The following is a 10,948-nucleotide window of genomic DNA, read 5'->3' as shown; positions in this document are numbered from 1 at the left end:
AGGTACCTTTTGTTTCCAGAAGGGTCAAAATGTTTGCTCGACAATCTTGGACTATAGACAAAAGCAAAATCAATATCCTGGACGATTGTCTCTAGGGCCAATCCAGATGGATAATGCTATCAGGGACATTGCACCAGACACCCACGGCCTGGCGCCCCACCCCCGGCGAGTCCTGGGCTGGGCCCGGGGAGGTGAGATGGAGTCACAGTCAGAAACAGAACCCCACACCAGGACAGCTCCCAGATTTCTTCGGACTCCCTGAGAGAAAGAAACCAGGTCTCCAGAATCCACAGGATGGTCAATCGGAGGAAACTGCTGATGGTTCCTAAGTTTTTAACGAATTTTTTTTTTTTTGACAAGCTAAACCAACTCAGTGTGGGACTCTGGACAAGTCAACCCACCTTTCTAGGCTTCTGCTTGCTCATATGTAAAGCAGGAATGGACTAAGTCTACTTCAATGAGAACTAGGTGATAATGAACTTTTCTCCTTAGAAATGTTTAATTTAGGTACCAAAGAAAAACCACATGGATCCAACCCATTCAGGTCAAGCTAAAACAAACTCGTCTCCCAGCGCATGGGGTAAGAACCCACAGAGGAGGATGTGTCCATTAGCTGGCCCTTCGTGAGGCTTAGACCTGGACCCTTGGAGCCAAAAAAAAAGATCAGGATTTGGTAAGAACCTGGGAGAAAGGACATCACACAGCCTACAGGCCCCAAAACTCACTCCATGCTCACTGTGCGTTGTCAACCATGGACGTGGCTGGGAAACAGACCAGGAGGGGAGGGCGACTCTTGATCGCAGAGAAGCACAACGTAACAGCAGCAGGTTAGGGATGGTGTCACTCCATAGCACACCATTTAAAAATAAATAAATAAAAATAAATTAAAAACCTGCTAGCTTCATTTAAAAATTTTAAAAAATTTCCCTGGGGGAAAGGAATGAACACCTTCTGTTACAAGGAAAATAAAAACAGCAATCGTCATAATAATGAGAAAATCAAAATAAGCACATGAAAGTGCATTTGTTTTTCTTCAGAGATTTATTTTTGTTTGATGAATCTGACACCAGTCAGGGAGAGAGGAGATGCTGGGAGCCCAGCAGGAAAATGAGCACCCGGGGTGGGGCTGGGGTTGTGTCTCCTGTGTGGGTGGGCTTGGTGTTGGGGTCTGTTTGTTTAATTTGTTGCTGGAGGTTTTTCTTTTGTTCAGTTTTATAAATCTCTCCCGGGCTCGCGAGCTTCCCTTCCCTCCCACCTCCCTTCCCCTGCCCCCAAATTCCATTTTTAAAAAGCGAGCTTGCTCGCCAGGTGTGTCCCCCAAGCTCTCACAGCTCTAATAAATAAGGAGCACCTGTAAAACAGTAGCTTGACGTGTTAAGTGACTCTGTACAAAGGAGAATATAGAAATACAGTATGTACACCGCATGCCCGGCGCCCAGGGGTGCCTCCGGGCTGCGCCGTCCCGCCTGCCCCGTGGCCCGCCATGCCATCCCTCTTGCTGCCGGCTCCGCGGCCTGGTGGCCAGGGGCACCTGGACCCCTCCAGAGGGAACAATTGCTTTATTTGAGTTAGTAAACAGATACACTGAATCACAAGGTGATTTGATTTTTTTTTTTTTTTAGTTTTCTTCTTTTTTTGATTTTTTTTCTTATTTTTCTTTCTTTTTTTTTCTTTTGTCTGTACTCATCAGAACGGGATACTCCACGACTGTCTCACCGACTCGGTGGTGCCAGTACACATGCTGTAGAGGACTTCTGGACTCGCAGCTACCACTGTACAAGTGCACACAAGTAAATCTACCCTGTTATCATCCTCCACCCACTGATTGAGGATCGAATTGCACATTTCTCTTAACCATGACAGGAGAAAGCAAACAGTGAAACAGAATCATGGGTGAGCTTTCTCACTTTCCCTCCTATTTTCATTGGTCTGTCCATACCATTCTAATTATCATGAAAGGGCTCTGCATATAGAGAGATTGTCTCACTGACTTCCTGGATCACTGAAAACCATCGGGGTTGAAATTTCATCCAAGTCTTTCGTGACGCCCAGCAAATACTCCCCCTCGGATTATTTTACACCTTGAGGGCATTTTGGTCTTCAGTTCAACACTCTTGCTCTGTTCCCAAATGGGGCGCTATTTAGGGGAATTTAAAGAGAAAGCTGAGAAGAATAAACATTGACCGAGTTCTCTTGGCATTCAGTCTCAGAAAAACCACAGTATAAACTATTCATGCTGCTTCTACATCTGTCAAATCAAAAATTAAAAGCCATAAAAGTGTAACACTGAAAATATGGCATTAAAAAGGATAAAGGTGGCCTTTGTAAAAATAACAAGAAAAGTATATTAGCCAATAAAATATTCTAACTCTTCATTTAAAAGTGCATCCTGGGCGGAACAGAGATGGACCTGAAGCGTTGGGACTCCGGTACGACCCCTCTCCGCCATCAAAACGTGAACAGTATAGGTCCAAAACCGTACAATGCAAATCACGATTCTTAGTGTAGCAGCAAAACCACAGCAGTTTTTAAAAAGATTTTAAAAAAAGGTTTTGTTTTCCAATCCGTATCATCTTCCAGCCTCAACCTCTGAGCCTTGAAGATGGAGCAGGGAGAATACCTACATCGGTTGGTCCTTGTGGCTTGTGGCGGCTTTTTTTTTTTTAATATTTTTTATTTTATTTTAAATTTTAAAACCAGGGGGCGAAATCCCTAAGTTCCTCGGGGGGGGGAGAAGCAGAGATGGTGGCATCAGGAAGGCTGAGTCGCTGGGTGGGTCCGAGAGGTGCCCGCCTCTGGGCTGGAGGCCGGGAAGGCTGCTTCCACTGAGGTGCTAATGGCAGGAAGCGGCTTTCTTTGCTTGAGTTTTAGCCAGAGGGGGTGGTGAGCTGACCAGCTGGTGTCATTGGATGGCGTGACCGTGCTTGCTCTGCACCCTCTCCATGCAAGGTACCCTGCCTGGAGCGAGCGTTCCTGGAAAAAGAGAAGGGGCCCATCAGAACCAACAGGACCGCGTCGCCGCCAGCCAGAGAGAAAGCCGGGCACGGGGCACCCACTCCCACCCTTGGTTCAGACCTGAAGTGAGGCTAAAGCTGCCCAGCGTGATTCTGACGTTCGTTTCCTCCATGGTTCTGCTCAGGGGCAGCCAAGCCAGCTTTGTGTGAGGAAATGAAATTCGAGCTACTTCTTGGAATACCGTAATGAGCTTGGGGCACCACGCCCTCACCCACGGCATCCTTTGCAACCAGCCGTTTTCCCCGCTCCGCGTCACTGCACACCTTCACTGGCCTTGTGAGTGGCCCAAGGTCACCCAAAAGCCAGGCAAGGTCATTACGGAACCCCGGAGCTCCAGACCGCACCTCTGCCCTCCACGTAACTACCGTGGCCTTCGCTGCTAAAGCAGAAGGCGTGGGATTCACGTTTTAGCACACGAAAAATCACCACGAACATAGGCACTTGCCCTGTGCAGAGGTGGACTGCGGGGGCTAGGTGAGGCTCTCGGCTGAGCCAGAAGCAATGCTCACCCCGTCTGCAGGCCTTGCCTGTCTTTACACCCCACCAAAGTGCAGCTGAGGACCACGGGCCAGCCCGGCCTTGGAATCCCAGGCAGAGGGTCTGACCAGGATTTTGCACCAGAAAGTCAGTTTCTGGGGAATGCCAAGCCCACTTTCAGCACACATAGGCTCTGTGTCTTCACCCCTGCTGGTTAATTTCATTTGCCACGTGTCCCTTGGTGTAGCCTCTTGAGAACACGCAGTCACTCCTGTTCAGCAGTACTTAGAAGGCAACCGAATCCCTGAGGCTGGGGCTGCGTATATTTTGCTCACATCTCTATACCCAGCCTCTGGCCCTTTGTAGCTGCTCAACAAATATTTGTCAAATGAACAAGAATCTGCAGCCATGTCCCCCAAACAGTGCCTTTTCCCACTGCCAATAAATGGGGATGCAGAAATATGAATGGGTAAAGTAAAATTTGGCTCCCGTGAGGTGGTGACAGAAGACTCATAAACATCTTTACAACAGTTGAGCTTATTCTAAGAAAAATAGACAAATAATTTCAGAGGTGATAGAATTTAGAGCTTGAAGGGACCCCAGAGATAATTTATAACCATTTCCTCATTTTCTAGATGAAGAAACGGAGGTCACAAGGAGACCCGGAGACTTGCTCAGGGTGTTTGTAACATGAACTGGACATAAGTGTGACAGGGTCAAAGCCCCCACTGGGAGCACTGAGCAGCAGCCTGGGCTTTGAAGCCTGGTGTTAATGGTAACTAATAATAATCAGCCAAAAACAAGGTTCGAAAATTTGAATGTGCATGACAGGAAATGCCTGAGTTCCCCAAATCACATTAAGTCACCAGATCTACGTGCATTTAATATGTATATTAAATAACCAAAGTGAACATGCAAAACACCACAAATATGCAGTGGGGGTGGAATTACAAGGCCATGGAAACCTTTTCATTTGGCACGGGCAGACTGGGAAATGTGGCTATTTCTCTCTGAAGAAGGAGCTCATGCTAGATTTTTCTTTCTTTCTCTTCCTTCTTTCCCCTCCTTCCCTCCTTCCCTTCTCCTCACCCTCCATTTCTTTCTTTCAAGAATGAATGATGTGAAGGTAACATTTTTTGTGGTCTATGCATCTTAGAAAAAATACAATTAGGCAAAAAAAAAAAAAGAATGAATGACAGTGGAGAGAAGGATGCAGAAACAACTCCAAGACACACATCAAATGGGACAGCACAAAGCATTGGGAAGGAGCCGCAGAAATGACGAGTGGATCCAAAGACAGGGGTGGCTTCTTCTGGGGACAATTATTTAGTGTTTAGTGAGACTGGCCTGGAAGCAGCGGTGGAGGGAGAGAAACCCTCCTCACCCCTGATCCTGGGACCAAGAGGGACTGACTCTTGCAGTCCTAGGAGCCTCTGGCTTATCTCTTTAAAAGGGAAAAGAAAAAGATGTCTTAACATTTTCTTCTAGTGACTGGGAAACACCACCATTTTGAATTATTTACTTAAGAATGCTGCAACTGCTTTTTCAATGATGTAACTTTTTTCTTTAATATAATCATTTACCCTCCCTCCCCAAAAATAAAAAGTAAAGAGAGGAGTATTTCTCAAATACATTTCTTTATATTTAAATCACCTTTGGACAGAGACCAAGACATGGACAAGCATCAGCCTAGTTGAGAAAATTTCAAGGCTTTCATAAGAGACTGGGAAAACGGGATTATAATGAGAGCCATTCTGGAACCTTAACTATAGCGTTTGCCATCCCAAACACTATAATAATCATTATTATTCTCTGGTATCTATTATTGTCTGGTAAATAATATGTGTTTTCCCCCAAAGTTCTAAAGGGTGCAGCTGCACCACACTCTATTTTTTGCAGCCCTACTCCTGCTGCTCTGAAAGCCTCCTCGCACGGAGCTTATTTTAAGAGAATGGCAAAGTAGACAATTTGTGCTGTTTCCTTCCCTCTCACCACACACTTGCAGTGTCTGGGACACCCACAAAGGCCAGATGGTGGCAGTACAAGTCTCTTCCTGCTAGTAAAATTTGAGGAGGGGGCAGCGCTGACATCATCTGCATTTGTCCTTCTGGCTCCAGCTTGTGTAGGTCAGTGTCCTTGTTGGTGGCACAGAAGTCGATTCTAGGATCAGGAAAAGGGAATAGCAAAGCCTGGGCTTCGTCTTCCTGATATTTGTTGGTACACAATGTATAAAACCCAACGGAGTGAGGAGAAAGTAAGCTTGGGTTTTCAGAATGTGATCATGGCAGGAAGTTCCAGAGCCTACGCTGGTTCCTATTTAGCCTGTGCCAAGTGGAAGGATCTTAGAAAAATCTGTGCTCTCTAAATTGCTTGGTCTATGCAAAGGGGAAATTACTACAAATGAGTAAGCCAAAAACCTGAGTTACAGTCTAGGTTGGCCCCTAAGTAGTTGTGTGACCTCAGGCCGATTCCTTAACTTCTCCAATCCTTGATTCTTCCTCTGTGGAGGGGGACTGCATGAGTTTCTATGTCCCTTCCATTTCTCAACACGATGATTGTAGGACCTTCGGGCCAAAAGCCAGATATCAAAGATGAAGGATTATAAATCTGAACTGCTGGATACTCATCTGTTATCAGTACCTAAGATTTCTGGGCCCTGAAGTCCACATTTTCAGAAAGGCTTTCTTCCTCTCCTTTACTCTCTCTCACACACACAAGCATACCTATCTCAGGCAGAGATTTCTGGAGTGCCCCTCATGCAGGGGACACAGCGCATGCACAGCTACGTGCAAACATGCCCATCCCTGGTACTGAAAAGCGAGGCACCTGCACTGGGATGCATGGTTCCCAGCAGCCTGCATGGCCAGTACCTTCAGAATTCCAAGTCTGCCTGCCTCTTCTGGCCAGAGGAATGGGATCTCCCCTCCTGAAACCATAACTGCATGCCAAATGCATGGAGAGAGCCCATGTCCCCTTGCAAGTCACATGTCCTTTTCATCAGGGAAGCACTGCTAAGAACGTGCTTGAGGTACTCATCCGCCCTTACTGCACAAGAATCTGCAGAGACTATCACAGAGAGCGAACATGAGCCTGCCTACCAGTACAGTCTTTTAATGTCAATACTGTCAAAACGCAGCCATTCTCATCTTCGCTTCTTTGGCCTTTACAACCCAGGACTTATTTCAGTACAACCGGTTGTACTGAAGAGGACATAAAAGTTCCAGAGCGAGGACCCGCCGGAGAGGCACTCACTTGGCGGGCGTGTCTGCCCATCACTTACCACGGTTAAATACAGCCATTACGCGCTGGCTGCCACAGCCTGTTTATCTGGGACAATAACACGTCCCTGAGGACTGGGCTCCTCTCAGGTGGCCACAGCTATTTTGGGACACTCGCAGGGGTACTCCGCGGTCAGGGAGCAGAGCGGCCTGCACCAGCTGATAAGACTCCTGCGTGCTGCCAGAGAGCGGTCTCCACGCCGAGCCCACCCGGAAGGGGCCCCCGGCGCCGCCAGCTTTTGCCAAAAGTGGTCCCCTCCCTCCTCAGCCGTTGCTTCACGGGGAGTCTTGAAACGGCTTTTGCCTACATGGAAAACTCTTCTCATTTCTGAAGACAGTAGCATTTCTTTTCTTATAGCTCATTAGTCAATGCAAGTAACTGGGAAACGGCCCTGCTCCTTTTGAACGTGAGCTAGCCTGTGAGGGGCAGCGGGGAGCGGGGGCCAAGGGCAGGTGGGCGCCCGTCTGAATTGCCTCGTGCTCCTGACCCCACGGCTCCGCTGAGCTAAGGCTTGGGTGTATTTAAAAACAAAGCAAAACCAAAGAGGAAAACAAATGTAAGATTCTGGTTTTTTTCTTTTTATAATCTTCATTAGCACCTTCTTATTTTACCCTTTAATCAAACAAAAAATTTCCACCCCCTGCTGGATTAACGCCATCTTTAGTTTTCTTTGTTTTATCTATGAAAATTTTGGTTTTCTTTGCTTTGCTGGAGAGAGGCCTGTTTATTCTTACAAGTGGCCACTGCTATTTCTCGCCGACCTCTAAAAGTTACAAGGCGGTGATGGGGAGGTGGAGGGGTCTTTGAATCTTGACACCCCCTCTCATGCACAAACCATCTTCACCTTCTGCCGAGTTCTTAGTTTCACCCTAAACAACTGATCCTCTTGAACCCCCTCAAGTCCTCTCTGAAACCTGGGAGTTTAAGCAAAAGAAATGACCCTGACTCTGGCCCTTCTCTAAAAGCACAGAGGGATTCGTGACTAACGGTGCACACTTTTCATAAATGCACTGAAGGCAGGTGGCTATGTCTGTTCACAAAAGAGAGAAATTAAATAAAGGGAATACATAATGTATCTAATGTTCTGCAGGAAAATTGGAAGAAGAGCCTGCATCCCTAGGCCCCAGGCTTCAGGACTTATGTACTTGCTGTTATGGCTTGGGAAAGCCTCAGCGTCTTCAAAGAAAGAAGCCAGATTTTATTGAGCACCATCTTTATGCCCAATACTACACTAGACATTTGTGTATACATAGTTCATCTGATCACAGCAATGCTTCTCAAGTATTTATTGCGGTCCGCAATTTACAGATGAGGAAACTTTCCCAGGTAGATTTATTTGCTCAAGGTCACCAGCTAAAAGAGGCAGAGCTTGATTGAAGTTTACCTCTGCATGAGCCCTAAGTCCCTGTTCCACCCCTGGGGTGAGCTGCCTCCTGGTCCGCCTTCCATCTCTCTCCTTTCTTACCCCTGGTAGGATGGTGGGTCACAGAATGAGAGCTAGAAGAGACGTCAGGCAGACACAGAGTCCAGCCCCTTTGCTTTGCAAATAAAGAAAACCTAGAAAATTCAATTTTCCTTCAAGTCCCATCTAATACACAAACTAGCTTGGACACATTAGTGTGATTCCGCAGCCCCCTGGCCGCAGCTCTGCTCCCCAGGACCCTCTCTGTGTGCCCAGGAGCAGTTGTGAAAATGCTAAATCCGGGATTCATTGTCGCGCCCCGGGTGTGGGTGAAAGCGCCTGGGCACAGTCCATCTCTGATTTCCACCACATTGTTTCCCAAGGCTGCTGCCTTCCCCCGGTTCTACCTTGGACCAAACAAGATGTTCACTGGTGTTAACACCGACTTTACTACTTTCTCCATTTTATCTGGACACAGATATTCTGGGTAAAAACAAGAAAAGAATCCGGAGAAAAGAGCAGTTTCATATGGCAAGTAGCCGTGGCCTGTCGGTCAAGAGTAGATTCTGAGATTTTAGGTGAGGTCTGGAAAAAAGGTCTCTCCCACACGCCACATATTCTTTACAAGCAGCTCATGCGCATAGGAGGTGGGGGTGGGGAGAGAGAGGGAGAGGGAGAAAGGGGAAAACAGAGAGAGGGAGGAGAGAGCAGCTGAGGAAAGAAGAGGGACAGAGGGAGGAGGGAGAGAGAAGCTTCATCTTAGTGCAACTTTCACTGTTAAAAAAATAAGAACACATACCAATTTCTCTCCCGAACAACAAAGGAGGTAGAGAGTGTGGTTTGCAATTGCTTTTCAGCAACCCTCAATGCCCAGATGTTCAGGTACAAGCTATTTCCTCTCTGAAATCAGCTGCCTGATGTGAGGAAGCGATGCAGTGGCTGGCAAAAATATGACTGGTGTTTGGCACAGGGTGTGTAACACAAGCAGCTGCAGGCGTATCCCGTGGCCCACCGGGAGGAAAGGCCGACGAGGACGCAGGTTCTGATCCCGGCCGCGCCACTCCATGACCTTGAACATTCACTCTTTTTTATCCCAGTCTCTATACTTGTGAAAGAGGAACGGCTGCCAACATTTCATTATCTTCTGTTACACACCTCAGGGAAGAAGTTCTGGGCTGCAGAGAGAGTGCTCCAAATGCTTTCACTATGGGATAATCATTATTAAACCCATTTTGCAAATGAAGAAACTGAGGCACAGAGGAGTTAAGAATCCTACTTAGAGTTCTAAGGCCAGTCCATGGCAGAGTGAGGTATCTGGCAGCCTCCCTCTAGGGCCTCCATACTTGCCATATGCAATAAAGGAAGGGAATAACCCCCACCTCAAGGAGTTGTTATGGGGTTCCAGGGAAAATAATGTATGTTATAATGCCAAGGAGGCGCTTGGCATATAGTAGGTGCCTGTTAGAAGAACCTTCCCACCATTCACTGGCAACAGCCCACCCACGCTCCCACCCCTGCAGGACTAAGGCTCAGAGCTGCCTTGCACACAGACGGAGGCCCTGTTTCCGTGGCAATCTGGGGCCTGGCCAGCACCCCACTGGATTGAACATTTGGAGTGGGCTGTCACTCTGTGCTATGAAATCCTATTAGGTCCATTCTGGGCACAAAGAAGTTCTTCCTCCCTCAGCCTTGCCACAACAGCTTAACATACCTAGAACATAGATGCGGCGGCCTCCTCCCCCACCCCCACACGCCAGCAGCCACATTCCACAACGTTTTAGAATCGACTGCTGGTAATTAGCCTGTCATCAGAATGCAACTATCAACCTCGGTGATGCCAGTCTTCCTCTTGCTTCTTTTTAGTCTGCAAACAGCTGCTAAAGTAATTTTCCTGAAACAGATTTCATCCTGTCATTCCCCTGCTTGAGGTCACGTGGTATGATGTCGCCGAATGTTCTGAGTACCAATTCCTCAGCCTCCCGTTCCGCTACCTACTTACTCTCCTCCAACCTCCTGCTCCTCACCTTCTACAGGTGAGCCCTATGCTCCAGCCAGGTGAACTGGAAGGTTGCCCCTAACACGGCTTGCTCTTTTTTGCAGCTGTGGCTTTTGGCATCCTGTTGCATCCCTCACTCCTACATTCCCATCAGCCCATGTCCCTCCCCAGTTGTAGAAAACTGATTCCCAATGCACCTGCTTGATGGACCCCTATCCAAGTGACTCCATGAGCTGGTCCACTGCTGAGACACTTCTCATTCATCTGCTCAACAGATATTCGAGTACCCAACATGCCAGCCCCAGGGCTAGGTGCTTGGTGGTTACGATGACAGAAATGGACCTGCTCCATGTCCTCACTGAAGCCTACAGTCTTCAGCATTACAACTGGATGTGCTCATAAAAGTCACCTCAGTTATCTCTCGTCTCTCTCAACAGGTATGAGCACCTCGAAACAAGGCAAGGACTCTTGCCACAGCCCCCTCCACTTTTTTTCTTTTTCTCTTTTCTTCCTTCCTTCCATCCCTCCTCCCCTCTCTCTCTCTTTCTACCTACCTACCTACCTACCTATCTTTTAATAACACTGTCTGGCACAAAGTCAGCGTTAGATATTGCTATGTGAAAATGGATATGTTTTACTCTCATGGGAAATAAATGAAAACTATCTCTGAGTCCTAAATGAGTGAAACGGGATTGCCTCCCCTGGTTTTGATATGGTTAGGAGTTTATGAACTTTTGTAGATTGCAATATATAAATTAAGTATAAACGAAGAACTTCAA

General features: G+C 47.3%; 1 protein-coding gene across 4 annotated transcripts in view; it reads right to left on the bottom strand.

Moving 5' to 3' along the window:
• Positions 1 to 1,022: 1,022 nt before the first annotated feature.
• The window catches only part of SOBP (sine oculis binding protein homolog), a 157,606-nt gene continuing 147,680 nt past the window's right edge, over positions 1,023 to 10,948 (bottom strand). For all 4 annotated transcript variants that reach the window (XM_058307224.1, XM_058307225.1, XM_071218615.1 and 1 more), the window contains one exon: positions 1,023 to 2,973. The gene's annotated coding sequence lies outside the window, so the exon portion shown is untranslated. The remainder of the gene's footprint in view (positions 2,974 to 10,948) is intronic.

The sequence above is a fragment of the Dasypus novemcinctus genome, chromosome 11 (assembly GCF_030445035.2).
Source record: "Dasypus novemcinctus isolate mDasNov1 chromosome 11, mDasNov1.1.hap2, whole genome shotgun sequence".
Lineage (NCBI taxonomy): Eukaryota > Metazoa > Chordata > Mammalia > Cingulata > Dasypodidae > Dasypus > Dasypus novemcinctus.
This window is presented reverse-complemented; position numbering and strand designations above follow the sequence as displayed.